Raw genomic sequence first — 27500 nt, forward strand, 5'->3', positions numbered from 1 at the left:
CACTCTACCAACAAAAGAAACCTGATTGGTGGAGTACTGCAGAGAGGGTTGTCCTTCTGGAAGGTTCTCCCATCTCCACAGAGAAACTCTAGAACTCTGTCAGAGTGACCATCGGATTCTTGGTCACCTCCCTGTCACGGTTTTCATATGGTGAAGGAGAGTCGGACCAAACTGCAGCGTGTCGATTGCGATTCATGTTTATTTAAACAACGTAAACACGAATAAACACAAACTCTACAAAACAATAAACGTAGTGAAAACCGAAACAGCCTAAACTGGTGCAAACTAACACAGAATAAGGACATCAAGACACTCAGGACAATCACCCACAATACAACCAAAGAATATGGTTGCCTAAATATGGTTCCCAATCAGAGACAACGATAAGCACCTGCCTCTGATTGAGAACCACTCCAGACAGCCATAGACTTTGCTAGATAACCCCACTAGCTACAATCCCAAATACATACACACCAAAACCCCAAGAAAAAACACACCACAATACAAAAACTCCATGCTACACCCTGGCCTGACCCAATACATGAAGAAAAACACAAAATACTTAGACCAGGGCGTGACAGCTCCAAACTTCTTCCATTTAAGAATGATGGTGGCCACTTTGTTCTTGAGGACCTTCAATGCTGCAGACATTTTTTGGTACCCTTCCCCAAATCTGTGCCTCGACACAATCCTGTCTCGGAGCTCTACAGACAATTCCTTTAACCTCATGGCTTGGTGTTTGCTCTAACATGCATTGTCAACTGTGGGACCTTATAAGGACAGGTGTGTGCCTTTCCACATCATGTCCAATCATTTGAATTTACCACAGGTGGACTCCAAAAGATGATCTATGGAAACAGGATGCACCTCAGGTAAATTTCGAGTCTCATAGCAAAGGGTCTGAATACTTAATACATTTGTAAACATTTCTAAAAACCTGTTTCCACTTTGTCATTATGGGGTATTGTGATGGCATTATGGGGTATTGTGATGTCGCTATGGGGTATTGTGATGTCATTATGGGGTATTGTGTTGTCATAATGGGGTATTGTGATGTCATTATGGTGTATTGTGATGTCATAATGGGGTATTGTGATGTCATTATGGCGTATTGTGATGTCGCTATGGGGTATTGTGATGTCATAATGGTGTATTGTGATGTCATAATGGTGTATTGTGATGTCGCTATGGGGTATTGTGATGTCATAATGGTGTATTGTGATGTCATAATGGTGTATTGTGATGTCGCTATGGGGTATTGTGATGTCATAATGGTGTATTGTGATGTCATTATGGCGTATTGTGATGTCGCTATGGGGTATTGTGATGTCATAATGGTGTATTGTGATGTCGCTATGGGGTATTGTGATGTCATAATGGTGTATTGTGATGTCGCTATGGGGTATTGTGATGTCATAATGGTGTATTGTGATGTCATAATGGTGTATTGTGATGTCGCTATGGGGTATTGTGATGTCATAATGGTGTATTGTGATGTCATTATGGCGTATTGTGATGTCGCTATGGGGTATTGTGATGTCATAATGGTGTATTGTGATGTCGCTATGGTGTATTGTGATGTCATAATGGTGTATTGTGATGTCGCTATGGGGTATTGTGATGTCATAATGGTGTATTGTGATGTCGCTATGGGGTATTTTGATGTCATAATGGTGTGATTATGGGGTATTGTGATGTCATAATGGTGTATTGTGATGTCGCTATGGGTATTGTGATGTCATAATGGTGTATTGTGATGTCATAATGGTGTATTGTGATGTCGCTATGGGGTATTGTGATGTCATAATGGTGTATTGTGATGTCGCTATGGGGTATTGTGATGTCGCTATGGGGTATTGTGTATTGATTGCTGAGGATTTGTATTTATTTAATACATTTTAGAATAAAACTGTAACATAACAACATGTGAAAAAAGTCAAGGGGTCTGAATACTTTCTGAAGACACTGTATTCTTAGTCATGATGTACTTCTGCCAGGTAAGCCTACTTTGCAGTTAACATTTAACTTAGGTTTTTGGGGAATGTATTTCTGTCAACCCACAAGATGGTTATCACATCAATTGGCTACACACAGACAGGGGAAATATTGCTGGCAGATATTATGTTAGGGTTTGGCATTTTAAGACAATAGTGGCTGATACCTGTGAGATTAGTTAATGACAGTAAGCAGTTAAACACGTGAAAATTCCATGTACTTTCTGCCGAGCAACCTGTGGGAAACCGCTGACATAGGGCATTACTGGGCCCCAATCCCCATGGGTAGAATATATGGTTCCCACCATAGAAATGTTGCTGTTGTATGTATGGTTATTTAACCCTCAAAACACAGGGGAAGAGAAAAGATGAAACACCTTCCTGTTTGTGAGTAGTGGAGATGAGATGGGATTAGAATGGGTGGAGGGAAGGAGAGGAATGTTGATAGTCTCAGGGAGGAAGGAATTACAACTTGTTAAAAATAAGTATCCTTAATGTAAAATTGTTCTCCCTCTCTCTCTCTCTCTCTCTCTCTCTCTCTCTCTCCTTCCCAATCTATCCCTCTCTCTTTTCCTCCATTATACCTATTTTTCCCTTCCCTCTATCCCTCCCTTCCTCTCTCTTTCTCCATCCCTCCCTCTCTCCCTCTTTCCCCTTCTCCTTCCTCCCTCCATCCCTTGTTTTTCATTCCATCTATCCCCTCCCTCCTCCCCTCTATCCCTTCTCTCTCTCCCCTCATCTCTCCCACAGAGACAGCCGCCAAGGCGTTTGGTATAACCCTCTCCCAGGCGATAGCCAACGACCGGGCGTACAAGCAGCGTCAGGATGCTCTGAAGGTTGGATGTTTTCAACGTCAGATTGTTTTACTGTGAAAAAATGCAGTAAAAACTCAGCAGTGGGTCTAGATCTATGTGAACAACTAAGTATCCAAAAGCAAGTAAAACATTTAAATAAAGAAACACTCCCAATAGAAAAGACAGAAGAACAACGTTTTAAAGTGATAGCCCTTTTTCTACTTACCCAGAGTCCAGTATGAAGGAAGCTAAAGGTAGTTTAGCGAGCCAATGCTAGCTAATGCTAGCTCAATGACTGGAAGTCTACCGGAACAGCTAATGCTAGCTCAATGACTGGAAGTCTACCAGAACAGCTAATGCTAGCTCAATGACTGGAAGTCTACCAGAACAGCTAATGCTAGCTCAATGACTGGAAGTCTACAGGAACAGCTAATGCTAGCTCAATGACTGGAAGTCTACAGGAACAGCTAATGCTAGCTCAATGACTGGAAGTCTACCAGAACAGCTAATGCTAGCTCAATGACTGGAAGTCTACCAGAATAGCTAATGCTAGCTCAATGACTGGAAGTCTACAGGAACAGCTAATGCTAGCTCAATGACTGGCAGTCTACAGGAACAGCTAATGCTAGCTCAATGACTGGAAGTCTACAGGAACAGCTAATGCTAGCTCAATGACTGGAAGTCTACCAGAACAGCTAATGCTAGCTCAATGACTGGAAGTCTACCAGAACAGCTAATGCTAGCTCAATGACTGGAAGTCTACAGGAACAGCTAATGCTAGCTCAATGACTGGCAGTCTACAGGAACAGCTAATGCTAGCTCAATGACTGGAAGTCTACAGGAACAGCTAATGCTAGCTCAATGACTGGAAGTCTACCAGAACAGCTAATGCTAGCTCAATGACTGGAAGTCTACCAGAACAGCTAATGCTAGCTCAATGACTGGAAGTCTACCAGAACAGCTAATGCTAGCTCAATGACTGGAAGTCTACCAGAACAGCTAGCATACTGGCTCGCGAAACGACCTTCTTCCTTCATACTGGACACAGAGACAGAAATGGTATCCATGAGTTTATCTGACTCTGGGTAAGAATAAAAAGGCTAATTGTCAAATTATCATACTACCACTTTACTTTAGTTTGTTTTACTGTAAAGTGTGTTGCACTTGATTTGAGTGTGAAAGTTTGATCTGATTTGATTTGCTCTGAAGGAGAGCAGAAGAGACTGTCTGGATCTGGAGGCCAGCGTCCTGATGTTCCGGGCTGAAAAACGCCCGTTTAGCGACGGGAACAAACCCCTCTGCAGCACGGCTTCATCACCCTTCAGTGGATCTACAGCTTCGTCTTCATCATCCTCGTCAGTGCTGGAGCTGCACAGCAAGCCGCTCTCACCCAGGTTCCTGGATAACACGGCTAGAGTGCAGAGACGGGTGAGTTGGAGAGAGCGTGTGATGTCTACTGTTAATTTTTATTGTTTATTTCACTTTATATATTATCTACCTTACTTGCTTTGGCAATGTTAACACATGTTTCCCATGCCAATAAAGCCCTTGAATTGAATTGAATTGAATTGAATTGAATTGAATTGAATTGAATTGAATTGAATTGAATGAGCAGACAAAGACGCACGTGCCGTGCACACATGAACACACAGACACACACAATGAGACCGTTTGGACTGATATATGCTGACCTCTTCTGGGCATTTGAAAGAGCTGTCAAAAGTCCAACAAACATTTGTCAACTGCAGTTTTCAAACCATGACCATGTTGACATATAGTGCCTTCAGGAAGTATTCACGTCCCTTGACGTTTTCCACATTTTGTTTTGTTACATTTAAATGTTTATCTCACAGCCTACAACATTTAAATGTTTATGTCTCGGCCTACAACATTTAAATGTTTATGTCTCAGCCTACAACATTTAAATGTTTATGTCTCAGCCTACAACATTTAAATGTTTATGTTTCGGCCTACAACATTTAAATGTTTATGTTCTCAGTTTCCTACAACATTTAAATGTTTATGTTCAGCCTACAACATTTAAATGTTTGTCTCAGCCTACAACATTTACATGTTTATGTCTCAGCCTACAACATTTAAATGTTTATGTCTCAGCCTACAACATTTAAATGTTTGTCTCAGCCTACAACATTTACATGTTTATGTCTCAGCCTACAACATTTAAATGTTTATGTCTCAGCCTACAACATTTAAATGTTTATGTCTCAGCCTACAACATTTAAATGTTTATGTCTCAGCCTACAACATTTACATGTTTATGTCTCAGCCTACAACATTTACATGTTTATGTCTCAGCCTACAACATTTAAATGTTTATGTCTCAGCCTACAACATTTAAATGTTTATGTCTCAGCCTACAACATTTAAATGTTTATGTCTCAGCCTACAACATTTAAATGTTTATGTCTCAGCCTACAACATTTAAATGTTTATGTCTCAGCCTACAACATTTAAATGTTTATGTCTCAGCCTACAACATTTAAATGTTTATGTCTCAGCCTACAACATTTAAATGTTTATCTCACAGCCTACAACATTTAAATGTTTATGTCTCAGCCTACAACATTTAAATGTTTATGTCTCAGCCTACAACATTTAAATGTTTATGTCTCAGCCTACAACATTTAAATGTTTATCTCACAGCCTACAACATTTAAATGTTTATATCTCAGCCTACAACATTTAAATGTTTATGTCTCAGCCTACAACATTTAAATGTTTATGTCTCAGCCTACAACATTTACATGTTTATATCTCAGCCTACAACATTTAAATGTTTATGTCTCAGCCTACAACATTTAAATGTTTATGTCTCAGCATACAACATTTACATGTTTATATCTCAGCCTACAACATTTACATGTTTATATCTCAGCCTACAACATTTAAATGTTTATGTCTCAGCCTACAACATTTAAATGTTTATGTCTCAGCCTACAACATTTACATGTTTATATCTCAGCCTACAACATTTAAATGTTTATGTCTCAGCCTACAACATTTAAATGTTTATGTCTCAGCATACAACATTTACATGTTTATGTCTCAGCCTACAACATTTAAATGTTTATCTCACAGCCTACAACATTTAAATGTTTATGTCTCAGCCTACAACATTTAAATGTTTATGTCTCAGCCTACAACATTTAAATGTTTATGTCTCAGCCTACAACATTTAAATGTTTATATCTCAGCCTACAACATTTAAATGTTTATGTCTCAGCCTACAACATTTAAATGTTTATGTCTCAGCCTACAACATTTAAATGTTTATGTCTCAGCCTACAACATTTAAATGTTTATATCTCAGCCTACAACATTTAAATGTTTATCTCTCAGCCTACAACATTTAAATGTTTATATCTCAGCCTACAACATTTAAATGTTTATGTCTCAGCCTACAACATTTAAATGTTTATGTCTCAGCCTACAACATTTACATGTTTATATCTCAGCCTACAACATTTAAATGTTTATGTCTCAGCCTACAACATTTAAATGTTTATGTCTCAGCCTACAACATTTAAATGTTTATATCTCAGCCTACAACATTTAAATGTTTATATCTCAGCCTACAACATTTAAATGTTTATCTCACAGCCTACAACATTTAAATGTTTATGTCTCAGCCTACAACATTTAAATGTTTATATCTCAGCCTACAACATTTAAATGTTTATGTCTCAGCCTACAACATTTAAATGTTTATATCTCAGCCTACAACATTTACATGTTTATATCTCAGCCTACAACATTTACATGTTTATATCTCAGCCTACAACATTTACATGTTTATGTCTCAGCCTACAACATTTAAATGTTTATCTCACAGCCTACAACATTTAAATGTTTGTCTCAGCCTACAACATTTAAATGTTTATATCTCAGCCTACAACATTTAAATGTTTATGTCTCAGCCTACAACATTTAAATGTTTATATCTCAGCCTACAACATTTACATGTTTATATCTCAGCCTACAACATTTACATGTTTATATCTCAGCCTACAACATTTAAATGTTTATGTCTCAGCCTACAACATTTACATGTTTATATCTCAGCCTACAACATTTACATGTTTATGTCTCAGCCTACACACAATACCCCATAATGTCTAAGTGGAACTATGTTTTCCTCATTTTTTTCTGATTAATTCAAAATTAAAAGCTCAAAAGTCTTGATTCAATTAGTATTTTACCCCTTTGCTATGGCAAGCCTAAATAAGTTTAGGAGTAAAAATTTGCTTCACAAGTCACATACAAATAGCATGTACTAGTGTTTAATATGATTTTTTTTATGACTACCTCATCTCTGTACCCCAATTACATAAATTGTATTATCTGAAATAAATGTTATTATTATATTATACAATTATCTGTAAGGTCCCTCAGCCAAGCAATGCATTTCAAACACAGATTCAACCACAAAGACCAGAGAGGTTTTCCAATGTCTCGCAAAAGAAGGGCATCTATTGGTAGATGGATAAAATAAATGATAATTACTTGAAGTTATTAATTACACTTTGGATGGTGTATCAATACGCCCAGTCACTACAAAGGTACAGGCTTCCTTCCTAACTCAGCAGCCCGGAGAGGAAGGAAACCACTCAGCGATTTCACTATGGTGACGTTATAACAGGTACAGAGTTTAATGGCTGTGATAGGAGAAAAACAAGTATGGATCAATAACATTCTAGCTTTTGTTAACTCGCTCATTTCCCACCTACACTTTCTCTCATTACTCTATATCCATAAACTCTCTTAAAATGTTCCTCTCTTCCTCCCTCCTGTCTGTCTTCTACCTTCCTGTCTGTCTTCTACCCTCCTGTCTGTCTTCTACCCTCCTGTCTGTCTTCCTCCCTCCTGTCTCTCTTCCTCCCTCCTGTCTCTCTTCCTCCCTCCTGTCTCTCTTTCTCCCTCCTGTCTCTCTTTCTCCCTCCTGTCTCTCTTCTACCCTCCTGTCTCTCTTCCTCCCTCCTGTCTCTCTTCCTCCCTCCTGTCTCTCTTCCTCCCTCCTGTCTCTCCTTCTCCATCCTGTCTCTCTTCCTCCCTCCTGTCTCTCTTCCTCCCTCCTGTCTCTCTTCCTCCCTCCTGTCTCTCTTCCTCCCTCCTGTCTCTCTTTCTCCCTCCTGTCTCTCTTTCTCCCTCCTGTCTCTCTTCTACCCTCCTGTCTCTCTTCCTCCCTCCTGTCTCTCTTCCTCCCTCCTGTCTCTCTTCCTCCCTCCTGTCTCTCCTTCTCCCTCCTGTCTCTCTTCCTCCCTCCTGTCTCTCTTCCTCCCTCCTGTCTCTCTTCCTCCCTCCTCTCTCTCTTCCTCCCTCCTGTCTCTCTTCTACCCTCCTGTCTCTCTTCCTCCCTCCTGTCTCTCTTCTTCCCTCCTGTCTCTCTTCCTCCCTCCTGTCTCTCTTCCTCCCTCCTGTCTCTCTTCCTCCCTCCTGTCTCTCTTCCTCCCCTCCTGTCTCTCTTCTACCCTCCTGTCTCTCTTCCTCCCTCCTGTCTCTCTTCTACCCTCCTGTCTCTCTTCTACCCTCCTGTCTCTCTTCCTCCCTCCTGTCTCTCTTCCTCCCTCCTGTCTGTCTTCTACCCTCCTGTCTCTCTTCCTCCCTCCTGTCTCTCTTCTTCCCTCCTGTCTCTCTTCCTCCCTCCTGTCTCTCTTCCTCCCTCCTGTCTCTCTTCCTCCCTCCTGTCTCTCTTCCTCCCTCCTGTCTGTCTTCCTCCCCTCCTGTCTCTCTTCTACCCTCCTGTCTCTCTTCCTCCCTCCTGTCTCTCTTCTACCCTCCTGTCTCTCTTCTACCCTCCTGTCTCTCTTCCTCCCTCCTGTCTCTCTTCCTCCATCATGTCACTCTTCCTCCCTCCTGTGTCTCTTCTACCCTCCTGTCTCTCTTCCTCCCTCCTGTCTCTCTTCCTCCATCCTGTCACTCTTCCTCCCTCCTGTGTCTCTTCTACCCTCCTGTCTCTCTTCTACCCTCCTGTCTCTCTTCCTCCCTCCTGTCTCTCTTCCTCCCTCCTGTCTCTCTTCCTCCCTCCTGTCTCTCTTCCTCCCTCCTGTCTCTCTTTCTCCCTCCTGTCTCTCTTTCTCCCTCCTGTCTCTCTTCTACCCTCCTGTCTCTCTTCCTCCCTCCTGTCTCTCTTCCTCCCTCCTGTCTCTCTTCTACCCTCCTGTCTCTCTTCCTCCCTCCTGTCTCTCTTCTACCCTCCTGTCTCTCTTCCTCCCTCCTCTCTCTCTTCCTCCCTCCTGTCTCTCTTCTACCCTCCTGTCTCTCTTCCTCCGAGGTGTAAATTGGTTCCGTGAATTGGAAAATGTGTCTTCCTTGCTACAACAATATTTCTCAAGAAGGCCCTGCTCTCTCTCTTCCTCCCTCCTGTCTCATCTCTCCCTCACTCTCTTGTCTCCCTCTTATTTCTTTCCTCTCCTGCTCTATCCATTCTCATCCCCTCTATTCCCTCTCCCTTATAATCTATAATCTAACTTGAAATGCTCAAACTCTCTCTTTCTCCCCCTCTCTGTCTCTCTCTCTCTCTGTCTCTCTCTCTCTCTCTGTCTCTCTCTCTCTCTCTTTTGTTGTCTCTCTTCCCATCTTCCCCTTTTACAGGGTGGCCTATCAGTGGACTGCATCTCAGATCTTGTAGAGAGTCAGTCCCGCCTGTTGGAGGCGCTACAGCTGTCCCACCCTGCAGAGCTGGAGCTGAAGAAGACTGCAGCCGGAGCCGGGGGGGCGGACCCAGACCAAGCTCAGCCTCAACCCCATCTATAAACAGGTCCCCCGTGTGGTGGAACGCTGCTGCTGTCACATAGAGAGACACGGTGAGTGTTTGTTTTATTTAACCAGGCAAGTCAGTTAAGAACAAATTCTTATTTTCAATGACGGCCTGGGAACAGTGGGTTAACTGCCTGTTCAGGGGCAGAACGACAGATTTGTACCTTGTCAGCTCGGGGATTTGAACTTGCAACCTTCCGGTTACTAGTCCAACCACTAGTTGTTGTAGCGATGAGACAAGATAGTAGCTACTAAAAACAATTGGATACCACGAAATTGGGGAGAAAAAGGGGTACAAAAATGTAAATAAAATAAAACATTAATTAATTAATTAAATAAACATTCATAGAACAAGAGCGTAAAACGTTCTTTGTCACAGAAAACACATAATATGAAAACACTTATTTGGACAACATAGAATTATATACTGTCTCTTATTTAGAGTCTTAAAGTGCGCTTCCGTAAATGTGTTTGGTATACAGTATTTGTAAGGCATCAACCAAGCTTTTTCAGGAATCAACATGTTCCAAAATGTTTTACCTCGAGGTGTAAATTGGTTCCGTGAATTGGAAAATGTGTCTTACGTACTTGCTACAACAATATTTCTCAAGAAGGCCCTGCTTTCCAAGCTGAGTTCTAGATAAACTGTGTGATCGTCACCAACGCTAAGATGAGTTTTCATAATATAGTTAGACCACTGGGAATGGCTTTGATCACAGAAATAAACTCTCGGAAAGGTATTGGAAACTAATTCAATGTTATAAATTGTTCATACAAAATGATACCTCTGTTGTGGAACACATTAAGAACAAAGTCAATATTCCTTTCATGCCAGCTGAACAATGACTTTTCCCATACAGTTATGTCTGAATTATTCCACAAAGTTGTGCAGGAAACATATTTTCCAGGGCATTAAAGCTTGTTGGTGAAAGCTAGACAATTTAGCAGGTCATCTTTTGGGAAGATAATTACATTTCAGTAAAACTGTAAGACCTCCCAACTTATGAAACGCATTGTTTGGTGATGAAATACCAAATTGATTCTGTATTTGACCAAATATCTCTTCAACCAATTGATCATGAAAGTGTTATTTATGTCAACAAAATCCAACACTTCCAGACCTTCAGATGTTTGAAATGTGATATGACTGACTTCTTCAGTTTGTGAGACTTATTTTTCCAGATGAAGTCAAGAAAGGTCTTGTCCACATCACCAACAAACTGTCACAGTCCAAACACTCCAAGACAGTCGTGAAGAGGAGCACGACAACGCCTTTCCCTCCTCAGGAGGCTGAAAAGATTTGGCATGGGTCTCCAGATCCTCAAAAAGTTCTACAGCTGCACCATCGATCTGCACCATCACCGCCTGGTATGGCAATTTCTCGGCATCCGACCGTAAGGCACTACAGAGGGTAGTGTGTACGGCCCAGAACATCACTGAGGCCAAGCTCCCTGCCATCCAGGACCTCTATACTAGGCGTGTCAGAGGAAGGCCCAAAACATTGCCAAAACTCCAGTCCCCCAAGTCATAGAATGTTCTCTCTGCTGAACAGACTGTTGAACAGCTTCTACCCCCAGGCCATAAGACTGCTGAACAGATTCTACCCCCAGGCCATAAGACTGCTGAACAGCTTCTACCCCCAGGCCATAAGACTGCTGAACAGCTTCTACCCCCAGGCCATAAGACTGCTGAACAGCTTCTACCTCCAGGCCATAAGACTGCTGAACAGCTTCTACCTCCAGGCCATAAGACTGCTGAACAGCTTCTACCCCCAGGCCATAAGACTGCTGAACAGCTTCTACCCCCAGGCCATAAGACTGCTGAACAGCTTCTACCCCCAGGCCATAAGACTGCTGAACAGCTTCTACCCCCAGGCCATAAGACTGCTGAACAGCTTCTACCCCCAGGCCATAAGACTGCTGAACAGCTTCTACCCCCAGGCCAGAAGACTGCTGAACAGCTTCTACCCCCCCAGGCCATAAGACTGCTGAACAGCTTCTACCCCAGGCCATAAGACTGCTGAACAGCTTCTACCCCCCAGGCCATAAGACTGCTGAACAGCTTCTACCCCCCCAGGCCATAAGACTGCTGAACAGCTTCTACCTCCAGGCCATAAGACTGCTGAACAGCTTCTACCCCCAGGCCATAAGACTGCTGAACAGCTTCTACCCCCAGGCCATAAGACTGCTGAACAGCTTCTACCCCCAGGCCATAAGACTGCTGAACAGCTTCTACCCCCAGGCCATAAGACTGCTGAACAATTCATCAAATGGCCACCTGGATTATTTGCATTGACACCCTTTGTTTTTACACTGCTGGTACTCACTGTTTATTATCTATACATAGTCACTTTACCCCTACCTACATGTACATATTACCTCAACTACCTGTTTATTATCTATACATAGTCACTTTACCCCTACCTACATGTACATATTACCTCAACTACCTCAACTACCTGTTTATTATCTATACATAGTCACTTTACCCCTACCTACATGTACATATTACCTCAACTAACCTGTTTATTATCTATACATAGTCACTTTACCCCTACCTACATGTACATATTACCTCAACTACCTCAACTACCTGTTTATTATCTATACATAGTCACTTTACCCCTACCTACATGTACATATTACCTCAACTACCTGTTTATTATCTATACATAGTCACTTTACCCCTACCTACATGTACATATTACCTCAACTACCTCAACTACCTGTTTATTATCTATACATAGTCACTTTACCCCTACCTACATGTACATATTACCTCAACTAACCTGTTTATTATCTATACATAGTCACTTTACCCCTACCTACATGTACATATTACCTCAACTAACCTGTTTATTATCTATACATAGTCACTTTACCCCTACCTACATGTACATATTACCTCAATTAACCTGTTTATTATCTATACATAGTCACTTTACCCCTACCTACATGTACATATTACCTCAACTAACCTGTTTATTATCTATACATAGTCACTTTACCCCTACCTACATGTACATATTACCTCCACTAACCTGTTTATTATCTAATAAGCCATACAAATGTGTGTTATTCAGAATATCTAGAGATGGAAGTTCTACAACCAAAATGTATTTTTTTTAAAGGCTAAATTGGGTAGTACACGTCTTTTGGATGTATTAAGGTTTAGTATCACAGAACTATTTATATCTTCGTAAAACATGCGAATGACTTCGATAACATTTTCCCCCGAAACCAAAAAGTTGTGCAACCGAAAGAGAAATTCGTGTTCAATTGTGTCAAAGGCTTTACAGAAATCTGAAAAGAAAATATAATAATATAATAATATATAATAATATAATCTGAGCCAATTGCATGTGAATAGTCCATACGTTCCAAGACTAAAGAAATGTTGAATTTGAATATGACGGGCCTTCGTAAAGCCTGCTTGAGTATCATTCAGAATGTGCTCTTTTCCTGTCTTTGGTCTTTTGGCATAAACCAGAGCAATCCATTTGTGATCAATATTTACTAAAGTGTGTGTGTAGATGTGTCTGTATATCAAGGATATTTTTACATCAGCATTTTTAAAGCGCATGTTTCTAGTTTTCCGGGATACAGTATTTTCAACCTCACTTCTGTGTTCCTCAGGCGTCTTACATTTACATTTACATTTAAGTCATTTAGCAGACGCTCTTATCCAGAGCGACTTACAAATTGGTGCATTCACCTTATGACATCCAGTGGAACAGCCAGCTAGGTTAGGTTACAAGTGCTGTACAGATACCCAGCCTAAAACCCCAAAGCGAGGCGCAGTGGCCATGACAAACTGCCTTGAAGGCAGGAACATACAAAGAATCCTAGAGAGGACGCAGAGTCAGAGGGCTGCCCTCTTCTGGCTCTACCTTCATCATAGGAATCCATTCGTAACGCAGGTTAGGGTTGTGTCCAATTATATCACTACAGCCTATGGGTGAGACACAGAGGATACAATGAAGCACCAACTGTTATTAACGGTCACGTCCGCTCCCCCTCTCTGGCGCTGTTGGTCGTCAGGCTGCTCATCATTACGCACACCTGTCACCCTCGTTACGCGCACCAGCGCTTCATTGGACTCACCTGGTCTCCATCACGTTATTGATTGCCTCCCCTATATCTGTCACTTCCTCAGTTTCATCCCAGTGTCCAGATGCTGTGTTTGTTTTGTTTCACGTCTATTTATTATTAAATCATCACCCTGTACTTGCTTCCAGTCTCCCCGTGTCTGTCGTCTCAAGACCGTTACAATTAACTGTTAAAAGTGTTGCACTTTAAAAAAAATGTCATCTGTGTCTTCTCAGGGCTACAAACTGTGGGGATCTTTCGTGTTGGCAGCTCCATAAAGAGAGTTCGGCAGGTGAGGCAATTTAAATACAAAAAATATCCACATTACATGGATGCACTGTAGTGATTTATACCTACTGGGTGTAATGATGCACTGTAGTGATTTATACCTACTGGGTGTAATGATGTACTGTAGTGATTTATACCTACTGGGTGTAATGATGTACTGTAGTGATTTATACCTACTGGGTGTAATGATGTACTGTAGTGATTTATACCTACTGGGTGTAATGATGTACTGTAGTGATTTATACCTACTGGGTGTAATGATGTACTGTAGTGATTTATACCTACTGGGTGTAATGATGCACTGTAGTGATTTATACCTACTGGGTGTAATGATGCACTGTAGTGATTTATACCTACTGGGTGTAATGATGTACTGTAGTGATTTATACCTACTGGGTGTAATGATGTACTGTAGTGATTTATACCTACTGGGTGTAATGATGTACTGTAGTGATTTATACCTACTGGGTGTAATGATGTACTGTAGTGATTTATACCTACTGGGTGTAATGATGTACTGTAGTGATTTATACCTACTGGGTGTAATGATGTACTGTAGTGATTTATACCTACTGGGTGTAATGATGTACTGTAGTGATTTACACCTACTGGGTGTAATGATGTACTGTAGTGATTTATACCTACTGGGTGTAATGATGTACTGTAGTGATTTATACCTACTGGGTGTAATGATGTGCTGTAGTGATTTATACCTACTGGGTGTAATGATGTACTGTAGTGATTTATACCTACTGGGTGTAATGATGTACTGTAGTGATTTATACCTACTGGGTCACAACTTGCAGGCTTGTTTTCAAATTGCTGTGCGTTTTGTTGCCAACCTATTTTGCTACCTGACAACTTTACGGGTTTCACTTTTTTAATTACCGTTCATATATTTATTTTTTCCTCGACTTTTTCACTCCGGACGCTTTATCTGGACACGATTCGTCAGGACCTCCAACAGCCGAAGCTAAGTAGTAACATTAACATGATGCCTTCTAATTGCAGCCGCTGTGCTCGCCTTACGGCGAGGATAGCTGTACTGCAAGCCCAGCTTCAGACGCAATCGTTAGGCAAGGGTAATTTCAGTGTAGGAAAGGATGAAACAGCGTCTGTGCCACCAGTAAGTACAGATAGTAGTATAAATCCCCTGGCACAGTCCCCGCAGCCGGACAACTTTCTCACGGTTTCTGGTAGGAAATGCTGTAGGAACGCTCAACCGGTGTCGCTCATTCAGCAGACAGAAACTTTCAACCGGTTCTCCCCATTAAGCAGCGGGTCGGTGTCAGAGGCCGAGTCTTCTCTGGTCTCTACTCCTCCCGTTACGGGGTCTGAGACGCCGAAGCTTCCCACCATTAGCTCTGACAAATTGAAAACTCTAGTCATTGGCGACTCCATTACCCGCAGTATTAGACTTAAAGCGAATCATCCAGCGATCATACACTGTTTACCCGGGGGCAGGGCTACCGACGTTAAGGCTAATCTGAAGATGGTGCTGGCTAAAGCTAAAACTGGCGAGTGTAGAGAGTATAGAGATATTGTTATCCACGTCGGCACCAACGATGTTAGGATGAAACAGTCAGAGATCACCAAGCGCAACATAGCTTCTGCGTGCATATCAGCTAGAAAGATGTGTCGGCATCGAGTAATTGTCTCTGGCCCCCTCCCAGTTAGGGGGAGTGATGAGCTCTACAGCAGAGTCTCACAACTCAATCGCTGGTTGAAAACTGTTTTCTGCCCCTCCCAAAAGATAGAATTTGTAGATAATTGGCCCTCTTTCTGGGACTCGCCCACAAACAGGACCAAGCCTGACCTGCTGAGGAGTGACGGACTCCATCCTAGCTGGAGGGGTGCTCTCATCTTATCTGCCAACATAGACAGGGCTCTAACTCCTCTAGCTCCACAATGAAATAGGGTGCAGGCCAGGCAGCAGGCTATTAGCCAGCCTGCCAGCATAGTGGAGTCTGCCACTAGCATAGTTAGTGTAGTCAGCTTAGCTATCACCATTGAGACCGTGTCTGTGCCTCGACCTGGGTTGGGCAAAACTAAACATGGCGGTGTTTGCCTTAGCAATCTCACTAGGATAAAGACCACCTCCATTCCTGTCATTACTGAAAGAGATCATGATACCTCACATCTCAAAATAGGGCTACTTAATGTTAGATCCCTTACTTCAAAGGCAATTATAGTCAATGAACTAATCACTGATCATAATCTTGATGTGATTGGCCTGACTGAAACATGGCTTAAGCCTGATGAATTTACTGTGTTAAATGAGGCCTCACCTCCTGGCTACACTAGTGACCATATCCCCCGTGCATCCCGCAAAGGCGGAGGTGTTGCTAACATTTACGATAGCAAATTTCAATTTACAAAAAAGAAAATGACGTTTTCGTCTTTTGAGCTTCTAGTCATGAAATCTATGCAGCCTACTCAATCACTTTTTATAGCTACTGTTTACAGGCCTCCTGGGCCATATACAGCGTTTCTCACTGAGTTCCCTGAATTCCTATCAGACCTTGTAGTCATTGCAGATAATATTCTAATCTTTGGTGACTTTAATATTCACATGGAAAAGTCCACAGACCCACTCCAAAAGGCTTTTGGAGCCATCATCGACTCAGTGGGTTTTGTCCAACATGTCTCTGGACCCACTCACTCTCACAGTCATACGCTGGACCTAGTTTTGTCCCATGGAATAAATGTTGTGGATCTTAATGTTTTCCTCATAATCCTGGACTATCAGACCACCATTTTATTACGTTTGCAATTGCAACAAATAATCTGCTCAGACCCCAACCAAGGAACATCAAAAGTCGTGCTATAAATTCACAGACAACACAAAGATTCCTTGATGCCCTTCCAGACTCCCTCTGCCTACCCAAGGACGCCAGAGGACAAAAATCCGTTAACCACCTAACTGAGGATCTCAATTTAACCTTGCGCAATACCCTAGATGCAGTTGCACCCCTAAAAACTAAAAAAATGTCTCATAAGAAACTAGCTCCATGGTACACAGAAAATACCCGAGCTCTGAAGCAAGCTTCCAGAAAATTGGAACGGAAATGGCGCCACACCAAACTGGAAGTCTTCCGACTAGCTTGGAAGGATGGTACCGTGCAGTACCGAAGAGCCCTTACTGCTGCTCGATCGTCCTATTTTTCTAACTTAATTGAGGAAAATAAGAACAATCCGAAATTCCTTTTTGATACTGTGGCAAAGCTAACTAAAAAGCAGCATTCCCCAAGAGAGGATGACTTGCACTTTAGCAGTGATAAATTCATGAACTTCTTTGAGGAAAAGATTATGATTATTAGAAAGCAAATTACGGACTCCTCTTTAAACCTGCGTATTCCTCCAAACCTCAGTTGTCCTGAGTCTGCACAACTCTGCCAGGACCTAGGATCAAGAGAGACGCTCAAGTGTTTTAGTACTATATCTCTTGACACAATGATGAAAATAATCATGGCCTCTAAACCTTCAAGCTGTATACTGGACCCTATTCCAACTAAACTACTGAAAGAGCTGCTTCCTGTGCTTGGCCCTCCTATGTTGAACATAATAAACGGCTCTCTATCCACTGGATGTGTACCAAACTCACTAAAAGTGGCAGTAATAAAGCCTCTCTTGAAAAAGCCAAACCTTGACCCAGAAAATATAAAAAACTATCGGCCTATATCAAATCTTCCATTCCTCTCAAAGATTTTAGAAGGCTGTTGCGCAGCAACTCACTGCCTTCCTGAAGACAAACAATGTATACGAAATGCTTCAGTCTGGTTTTAGACCCCATCATAGCACTGAGACGGCACTTGTGAAGGTGGTAAATGACATTTTGATGGCATCGGACCGAGGCTCTGCATCTGTCCTCGTGCTCCTAGACCTTAGTGCTGCTTTTGATACCATCGATCACCACATTCTTTTGGAGAGATTGGAAACCCAAATTGGTCTACACGGACATGTTCTGGCCTGGTTTAGGTCTTATCTGTCGGAAAGATATCAGTTTGTCTCTGTGAATGGTTTGTCCTCTGACAAATCAACTGTACATTTCGGTGTTCCTCAAGGTTCTGTTTTAGGACCACTATTGTTTTCACTATATATTTTACCTCTTGGGGATGTTATTCGAAAACATAATGTAAACTTTCACTGCTATGCGGATGACACACAGCTGTACATTTCAATGAAACACGGTGAAGCACCAAAATTGCCCTCGCTAGAGGCATGTGTTTCAGACATAAGGAAGTGGATGGCTGCAAACTTTCTACTATTAAACTCGGACAAAACAGAGATGCTTGTTCTAGGTCCCAAGAAACAAAGAGATCTTCTGTTGAATCTGACAATTAATCTTAATGGTTGTACAGTCGTCTCAAATAAAACTGTGAAGGACCTCGGCGTTACTCTGGACCCTGATCTCTCTTTTGAAGAACATATCAAGACCATTTCGAGGACAGCTTTTTTCCATCTACGTAACATTGCAAAAATCAGAAACTTTCTGTCCAAAAATGATGCAGAAAAATTAATCCATGCTTTTGTCACTTCTAGGTTAGACTACTGCAATGCTCTATTTTCCGGCTACCCGGATAAAGCACTAAATAAACTTCAGTTAGTGCTAAATACGGCTGCTAGAATCCTGACTAGAACCAAAAATTTGATCATATTACTCCAGTGCTAGCCTCTCTACACTGGCTTCCTGTCAAAGCAAGGGCTGATTTCAAGGTTTTACTGCTAACCTACAAAGCATTACATGGGCTTGCTCCTACCTACCTCTCTGATTTGGTCCTGCCGTACATACCTATACGTACGCTACGGTCACAAGACGCAGGCCTCCTAATTGTCCCTAGAATTTCTAAGCAAACAGCTGGAGGCAGGGCTTTCTCCTATAGAGCTCCATTTTTATGGAACGGTCTGCCTACCCATGTCAGAGACGCAAACTCGGTCTCAACCTTTAAGTCTTTACTGAAGACTCATCTCTTCAGTGGGTCATATGATTGAGTGTAGTCTGGCCCAGGAGTGGGAAGGTGAACGGAAAGGCTCTGGAGCAACGAACCGCCCTTGCTGTCTCTGCCTGGCCGGTTCCCCTTTTCCACTGGGATTCTCTGCCTCTAACCCTGTTACTGGGGCTGAGTCACTGGCTTGCTGGGGCTCTCTCGTGCCGTCCCTGGGGGGGGTGCGTCACCTGGGTGGGTTGATTCACTGTTGTGGTCGGCCTGTCTGGGTTTCCCCCCTTTGGGTTGTACCGTGTCGGAGATCTTTGTGGGCTATACTCGGCCTTGTCTCAGGATGGTAAGTTGGTGGTTGTAGATTTCCCTCTAGTGGTGTGGGGGCTGTGCTTTGGCAAAGTGGGTGGGGTTATATCCTTCCTGTTTGGCCCTGTCCGGGGTGTCCTCGGATGGGGCCACAGTGTCTCCTGACCCCTCCTGTCTCAGCCTCCAGTATTTATGCTGCAGTAGTTTATGTGTCGGGGGGCTAGGGTCAGTTTGTTTATCTGGAGTACTTCTCCTGTCCTATTCGGTGTCCTGTGTAAATCTAAGTGTGCGTTCTCTAATTCTCTCCTTCTCTCCTTCTTTCTCTCTCTCGGAGGACCTGAGCCCTAGAACCATGCCCCAGGACTACCTGACATGATGACTCCTTGCTGTCCCCAGTCCACCTGGCCATGCTGCTGCTCCAGTTTCAACTGGCCTGGGCCCTAGGACCATGTCCCAGGACTACCTGACATGAGGACTCCTTGCTGTCCCCAGTCCACCTGGCCATGCTCCTGCTCCAGTTTCAACTGTTCTGCCTTACTATTATTCAACCATGCTGGTCATTTATGAACATTTGAACATCTTGGCCACGTTCTGTTATAATCTCCACCCGGCACAGCCAGAAGAGGACTGGCCACCCCACATATGCTCTCTCTAATTCTCTCTTTCTTTCTCTCTCTCGGAGGACCTGAGCCCTAGGACCGTGCCCCAGGACTACCTGACATGATGGCTCCTTGCTGTCCCCAGTCCACCTGACTGTGCTGCTGCTCCAGTTTCAACTGTTCTGCCTTATTATTATTTGACCATGCTGGTCATTTATGAACATTTGAACATCTTGGTCATTTTCTGTTATAATCTCTACCCGGCACAGCCAGAAGAGGACTGGCCACCCCACATAGCCCGGTTCCTCTCTAGGTTTCTTCCTAGGTTTTGGCCTTTCTAGGGAGTTTTTCCTAGCCACCGTGCTTTTACACCTGCATTGTTTGCTGTTTGGGGTTTTAGGCTGGGTTTCTGTACAGCACTTTGAGATATCAGCTGATGTACGAAGGGCTATATAAATAAATTTGATTTGATTTGTTGATGCACTGTAGTGATTTATACCTACTGGGTGTAATGATGTACTGTAGTGATTTATACCTACTGGGTGTAATGATGTACTGTAGTGATTTATACCTACTGGGTGTTGATGCACTGTAGTGATTTATACCTACTGGGTGTAATGATGCACTGTAGTGATTTATACCTACTGGGTGTAATGATGTACTGTAGTGATTTATACCTACTGGGTGTAATGATGTACTGTAGTGATTTACACCTACTGGGTGTAATGATGTACTGTAGTGATTTACACCTACTGGGTGTAATGATGTACTGTAGTGATTTATACCTACTGGGTGTAATGATGTACTGTAGTGATTTATACCTACTGGGTGTAATGATGTACTGTAGTGATTTATACCTACTGGGTGTAATGATGTACTGTAGTGATTTATACCTACTGGGTGTAATGATGTACTGTAGTGATTTATAACTACTGGGTGTAATGATGTACTGTAGTGATTTATACCTACTGGGTGTAATGATGTACTGTAGTGATTTATACCTACTGGGTGTTGATGTACTGTAGTGATTTATACCTACTGGGTGTAATGATGTACTGTAGTGATTTATACCTACTGGGTGTAATGATGTACTGTAGTGATTTATACCTACTGCTTGTAATGATGTACTGTAGTGATTTATACCTACTGGGTGTAATGATGTACTGTAGTGATTTATAACTACTGGGTGTAATGATGTACTGTAGTGATTTATACCTACTGGGTGTTGATGTACTGTAGTGATTTATACCTACTGGGTGTAATGATGTACTGTAGTGATTATACCTACTGGGTGTAATGATGCACTGTAGTGATTTATACCTACTGGGTGTAATGATGTACTGTAGTGATTTATACCTACTGCTTGTAATGATGTACTGTAGTGATTTATACCTACTGGGTGTAATGATGTACTGTAGTGATTTATAACTACTGGGTGTAATGATGTACTGTAGTGATTTATACCTACTGGGTGTTGATGTACTGTAGTGATTTATACCTACTGGGTGTAATGATGTACTGTAGTGATTATACCTACTGGGTGTAATGATGCACTGTAGTGATTTATACCTACTGGGTGTAATGATGTACTGTAGTGATTTATACCTACTGGGTGTTGATGTACTGTAGTGATTTATACCTACTGGGTGTAATGATGTACTGTGGTGATTTATACCTACTGGGTGTAATGATGTACTGTGGTGATTTATACCTACTGGGTGTAATGATGTACTGTGGTGATTTATACCTACTGGGTGTTGTGTTGATGGTGTGTTGATGTTGTGTTGATGTTGTGACAGGTGTATTTCTCGTCGTCTGTATACGTTACAGGGCCGTTGATCCCTGTCATTTTCTGTTTTCAAAGCATCATCACACTTGTATTTACTGTGTGTGTGGCCGGTGCATGTTAACTTGTTTATGTGTATGTCTGGTTCTGGTGTGTGTGTGTGTGTGTGTGTGTGTGTGTGTGTGTGTGTGTGTGTTTCAGCTGCGTGAGGACTTTGACATGGGGACAGATGTGTGTCTGGAAGAGGAGACCAGTGTCCATGACGTAGCAGCCCTGCTGAAGGAGTTCCTCAGAGACATGCCTGACCCTCTACTGCCTAGAGAGCTCTACTCTGCTTTCCTCCACGCCAACCGTACGACACCCCCCCCCGCACACGCACACACACCCTACCCCTAACCCCCCCCACACGCACACACCCCCTCGCACGCACACACAAACCCTACCCCTAACCCCCGCACACACACATACCCTACCCCCTAACCCCCCACACACACACAAACCCTACCCCTAACCCCCCCGCACACACACACAAACCCTACCCCTAACCCCCGCACACACACACAAACCCTACCCCCTAACCCCCCCCGCACACACACACAAACCCTACCCCCTAACCCCCCGCACACACACACACCCTACCCCCTAACCCCCGCACACACACACAAACCCTACCCCTAACCCCCCGCACACACACACAAACCCTACCCACTAACCCCCGCACACACACACAAACCCTACCCCCTAACCCCCCCGCACACACACACAAACCCTACCCCTAACCCCCCCCGCACACACACAAACCCTACCCCCTAACCCCCGCACACACACACAAACCCTACCCCCTAACCCCCCGCACACACACACAAAACCTACCCCTAACCCCCGCACACACACACAAACCCTACCCCCTAACCCCCGCACACACACACAAACCCTACCCCTAACCCCCGCACACACACAAACCCTACCCCTAACCCCCGCACACACACACAAACCCTACCCCTAACCCCCGCACACGCACACAAACCCTACCCCTAACCCCCCCCCGCACACGCACACAAACCCTACCCCTTTGCTGATCATCTCTGTGGCATTAGCTTCCTAACCCTCACTGTCCCCTCTGTGGGTATCTAACCCTCACTGTCCCCTCTGTGGGTATCTAACCCATCACTGTCCCCTCTGTGGGTATCTAACCCTCACTGTCCCCTCTGTGGGTATCTAACCCTCACTGTCCCCTCTGTGGGTATCTAACCCTCACTGTCCCCCTCTGTGGGTATCTAACCCTCACTGTCCCCTCTGTGGGTATCTAACCCATCACTGTCCCCTCTGTGGGTATCTAACCCATCACTGTCCCCTCTGTGGGTATCTAACCCTCACTGTCTCCTCTGTGGGTATCTAACCCATCACTGTCCCCTCTGTGGGTATCTAACCCATCACTGTCCCCTCTGTGGGTATCTAACCCATCACTGTCCCCTCTGTGGGTATCTAACCCATCACTGTCCCCTCTGTGGGTATCTAACCCTCACTGTCCCCTCTGTGGGTATCTAACCCATCACTGTCCCCTCTGTGGGTATCTAACCCATCACTGTCCCCTCTGTGGGTATCTAACCCTCACTGTCCCCTCTGTGGGTATCTAACCCATCACTGTCCCCTCTGTGGGTATCTAACCCATCACTGTCCCCTCTGTGGGTATCTAACCCATCACTGTCCCCTCTGTGGGTATCTAACCCATCACTGTCCCCTCTGTGGGTATCTAACCCATCACTGTCCCCTCTGTGGGTATCTAACCCTCACTGTCCCCTCTGTGGGTATCTAACCCTCACTGTCCCCTCTGTGGGTATCTAACCCATCACTGTCCCCTCTGTGGGTATCTAACCCTCACTGTCCCCTCTGTGGGTATCTAACCCATCACTGTCCCCTCTGTGGGTATCTAACCCATCACTGTCCCCTCTGTGGGTATCTAACCCATACTGTCCCCTCTGTGGGTATCTAACCCATCACTGTCCCCTCTGTGGGTATCTAACCCATCACTGTCCCCTCTGTGGGTATCTAACCCATCACTGTCCCCTCTGTGGGTATCTAACCCTCACTGTCCCCTCTGTGGGTATCTAACCCATCACTGTCCCCTCTGTGGGTATCTAACCCATCACTGTCCCCTCTGTGGGTATCTAACCCTCACTGTCCCCTCTGTGGGTATCTAACCCTCACTGTCCCCTCTGTGGGTATCTAACCCATCACTGTCCCCTCTGTGGGTATCTAACCCTCACTGTCCCCTCTGTGGGTATCTAACCCTCACTGTCCCCCTCTGTGGGTATCTAACCCATCACTGTCCCCTCTGTGGGTATCTAACCCTCACTGTCCCCTCTGTGGGTATCTAACCCTCACTGTCCCCCTCTGTGGGTATCTAACCCATCACTGTCCCCTCTGTGGGTATCTAACCCATCACTGTCCCCTCTGTGGGTATCTAACCCATCACTGTCCCCTCTGTGGGTATCTAACCCATCACTGTCCCCTCTGTGGGTATCTAACCCATCACTGTCCCCTCTGTGGGTATCTAACCCTCACTGTCCCCTCTGTGGGTATCTAACCCTCACTGTCCCCCTCTGTGGGTATCTAACCCTCACTGTCCCCCTCTGTGGGTATCTAACCCTCACTGTCCCTTCTGTGGGTATCTAACCCTCACTGTCCCCCTCTGTGGGTATCTAACCCTCACTGTCCCCCTCTGTGGGTATCTAACCTTCACTGTCCCCCTCTGTGGGTATCTAACCCTCACTGTCCCCTCTGTGGGTATCTAACCCTCACTGTCCCCTCTGTGGGTATCTAACCCATCACTGTCCCCTCTGTGGGTATCTAACCCTCACTGTCCCCTCTGTGGGTATCTAACCCTCACTGTCCCCTCTGTGGGTATCTAACCCATCACTGTCCCCTCTGTGGGTATCTAACCCATCACTGTCCCCTCTGTGGGTATCTAACCCTCACTGTCCCCTCTGTGGGTATCTAACCCATCACTGTCCCCTCTGTGGGTATCTAACCCATCACTGTCCCCTCTGTGGGTATCTAACCCATCACTGTCCCCTCTGTGGGTATCTAACCCTCACTGTCCCCTCTGTGGGTATCTAACCCATCACTGTCCCCTCTGTGGGTATCTAACCCTCACTGTCCCCTCTGTGGGTATCTAACCCTCACTGTCCCCTCTGTGGGTATCTAACCCATCACTGTCCCCTCTGTGGATATCTAACCCTCACTGTCCCCTCTGTGGGTATCTAACCCATCACTGTCCCCTCTGTGGGTATCTAACCCATCACTGTCCCCTCTGTGGGTATCTAACCCATCACTGTCCCCTCTGTGGGTATCTAACCCATCACTGTCCCCTCTGTGGGTATCTAACCCATCACTGTCCCCTCTGTGGGTATCTAACCCATCACTGTCCCCTCTGTGGGTATCTAACCCTCACTGTCCCCTCTGTGGGTATCTAACCCATCACTGTCCCCTCTGTGGGTATCTAACCCTCACTGTCCCCTCTGTGGGTATCTAACCCTCACTGTCCCCTCTGTGGGTATCTAACCCTCACTGTCCCCCTCTGTGGGTATCTAACCCATCAATGTCCCCTCTGTGGGTATCTAACCCTCACTGTCCCCTCTGTGGGTATCTAACCCTCACTGTCCCCCTCTGTGGGTTTCTAACCCATCACTGTCCCCTCTGTGGGTATCTAACCCTCACTGTCCCCTCTGTGGGTATCTAACCCTCACTGTCCCCCTCTGTGGGTATCTAACCCATCACTGTCCCCTCTGTGGGTATCTAACCCATCACTGTCCCCTCTGTGGGTATCTAACCCATCACTGTCCCCTCTGTGGGTATCTAACCCATCACTGTCCCCTCTGTGGGTATCTAACCCATCACTGTCCCCTCTGTGGGTATCTAACCCATCACTGTCCCCTCTGTGGGTATCTAACCCATCACTGTCCCCTCTGTGGGTATCTAACCCTCACTGTCCCCCTCTGTGGGTATCTAACCCTCACTGTCCCCCTCTGTGGGTATCTAACCCTCACTGTCCCCTCTGTGGGTATCTAACCCTCACTGTCCCCCTCTGTGGGTATCTAACCCTCACTGTCCCCTCTGTGGGTATCTAACCTTCACTGTCCCCCTCTGTGGGTATCTAACCCTCACTGTCCCCTCTGTGGGTATCTAACCCTCACTGTCCCCCTCTGTGGGTATCTAACCCTCACTGTCCCCCTCTGTGGGTATCTAACCTTCACTGTCCCCCTCTGTGGGTATCTAACCCTCACTGTCCCCCTCTGTGGGTATCTAACCCATCACTGTCCCCCTCTGTGGGTATCTAACCCTCACTGTCCCCTCTGTGGGTATCTAACCCTCACTGTCCCCCTCTGTGGGTATCTAACCCTCACTGTCCCCCTCTGTGGGTATCTAACCCATCTCTGTCTTATCTGTGGGTATCTAACCCATCTCTGTCCCCCTCTGTGGGTATCTAACCCTCACTGTCCCCTCTGTGGGTATCTAACCCTCACTGTCCCCTCTGTGGGTATCTAACCCATCACTGTCCCCTCTGTGGGTATCTAACCCATCACTGTCCCCCTCTGTGGGTATCTAACCCATCTCTGTCCCCTCTGTGGGTATCTAACCCATCACTGCCCCCTTCTGTGGGTATCTAACCCATCACTGTCCCCCTCTGTGGGTATCTAACCCATCACTGTCCCCCTCTGTGGGTATCTAACCCTCACTGTCCCCTTCTGTGGGTATCTAACCCATCTCTGTCTTATCTGTGGGTATCTAACCCATCACTGTCCCCCCTGTGGGGTTAGGTATCTAACCCATCACTGTCCCCTCTGTGGGTATCTAACCCATCACTGTCCCTCTGTGGGGTTAGGTAACTAACCCATCACTGTCCCCTCTGTGGGTGTCTAACCCATCTCTGTCCTCTCTGTGGGTATCTAACCCAATACTGTCCTCTCTGTGGGGTTAGATATCTAACCCATCACTGTCTTCTCTGTGGGTATCTAACCCAATACTGTCCTCTCTGTGGGGTTAGGTATCAAATCCATCTCTGTCTTCTCTGTGGGTATCTAACCCATCTCTGTGGGTATCTAACCCATCTCTGTCCTCTCTGTGGGTATCTAACCCATCTCTGTGGGTATCTAACCCATCTCTGTCTTCTCTATGGGTATCTAACCCAATACTGTCCTCTCTGTGGGGTTAGGTAACTAACCCATCACTGTCCTCTCTGTGGGTATCTAACCCATCACTGTCCTCTCTGTGGGTATCTAACCCATCTCTGTCCCTCTGTGGGTATCTAACCCATCACTGTCCTCTCTGTGGGTATCTAACCCATCTCTGTCCCTCTGTGGGTATCTAACCCATCTCTGTCCTCTCTGTGGGTATCTAACCCATCTCTGTCCTCTCTGTGGGTATCTAACCCATCACTGTCCCTCTGTGGGTATCTAACCCATCTCTGTCCTCTCTGTGGGTATCTAACCCATCTCTGTGGGTATCAAACCCATCTCTGTCCTCTCTGTGGGTATCTAACACATCTCTGTGGGTATCTAACCCATCTCTGTCCCCTCTGTGGGTATCTAACCCATTTCTGTCCTCTCTGTGGGTATCTAACCCATCTCTGTCCTCTCTGTGGGTATCTAACCCATCTCTGTCCTCTCTGGGTATCTAACACATCTCTGTGGGTATCTACCCCATCTCTGTCCTCTCTGTGGGTATCTAACCCATCTCTGTCCTCTCTGTGGGTATCTAACCCATCTCTGTCCTCTCTGTGGGTATCTAACACATCTCTGTGGGTATCTAACCCATCTCTGTCCTCTCTGTGGGTATCTAACCCATCACTGTCCTCTCTGTGGGTATCTAACCCATCTCTGTCCTCTCTGTGGGTATCTAACACATCTCTGTCCTCTCTGTGGGTAT

The 27500-nt window shown here is 44.7% G+C and overlaps 1 pseudogene; it reads left to right on the forward strand.

Annotated features, from left to right (window-relative positions):
* The window catches only part of LOC124008289, a 157172-nt pseudogene that overhangs the window by 120067 nt on the left and 9605 nt on the right, over positions 1-27500 (forward strand).

The sequence above is a fragment of the Oncorhynchus gorbuscha genome, linkage group LG21 (assembly GCF_021184085.1).
Source record: "Oncorhynchus gorbuscha isolate QuinsamMale2020 ecotype Even-year linkage group LG21, OgorEven_v1.0, whole genome shotgun sequence".
Lineage (NCBI taxonomy): Eukaryota > Metazoa > Chordata > Actinopteri > Salmoniformes > Salmonidae > Oncorhynchus > Oncorhynchus gorbuscha.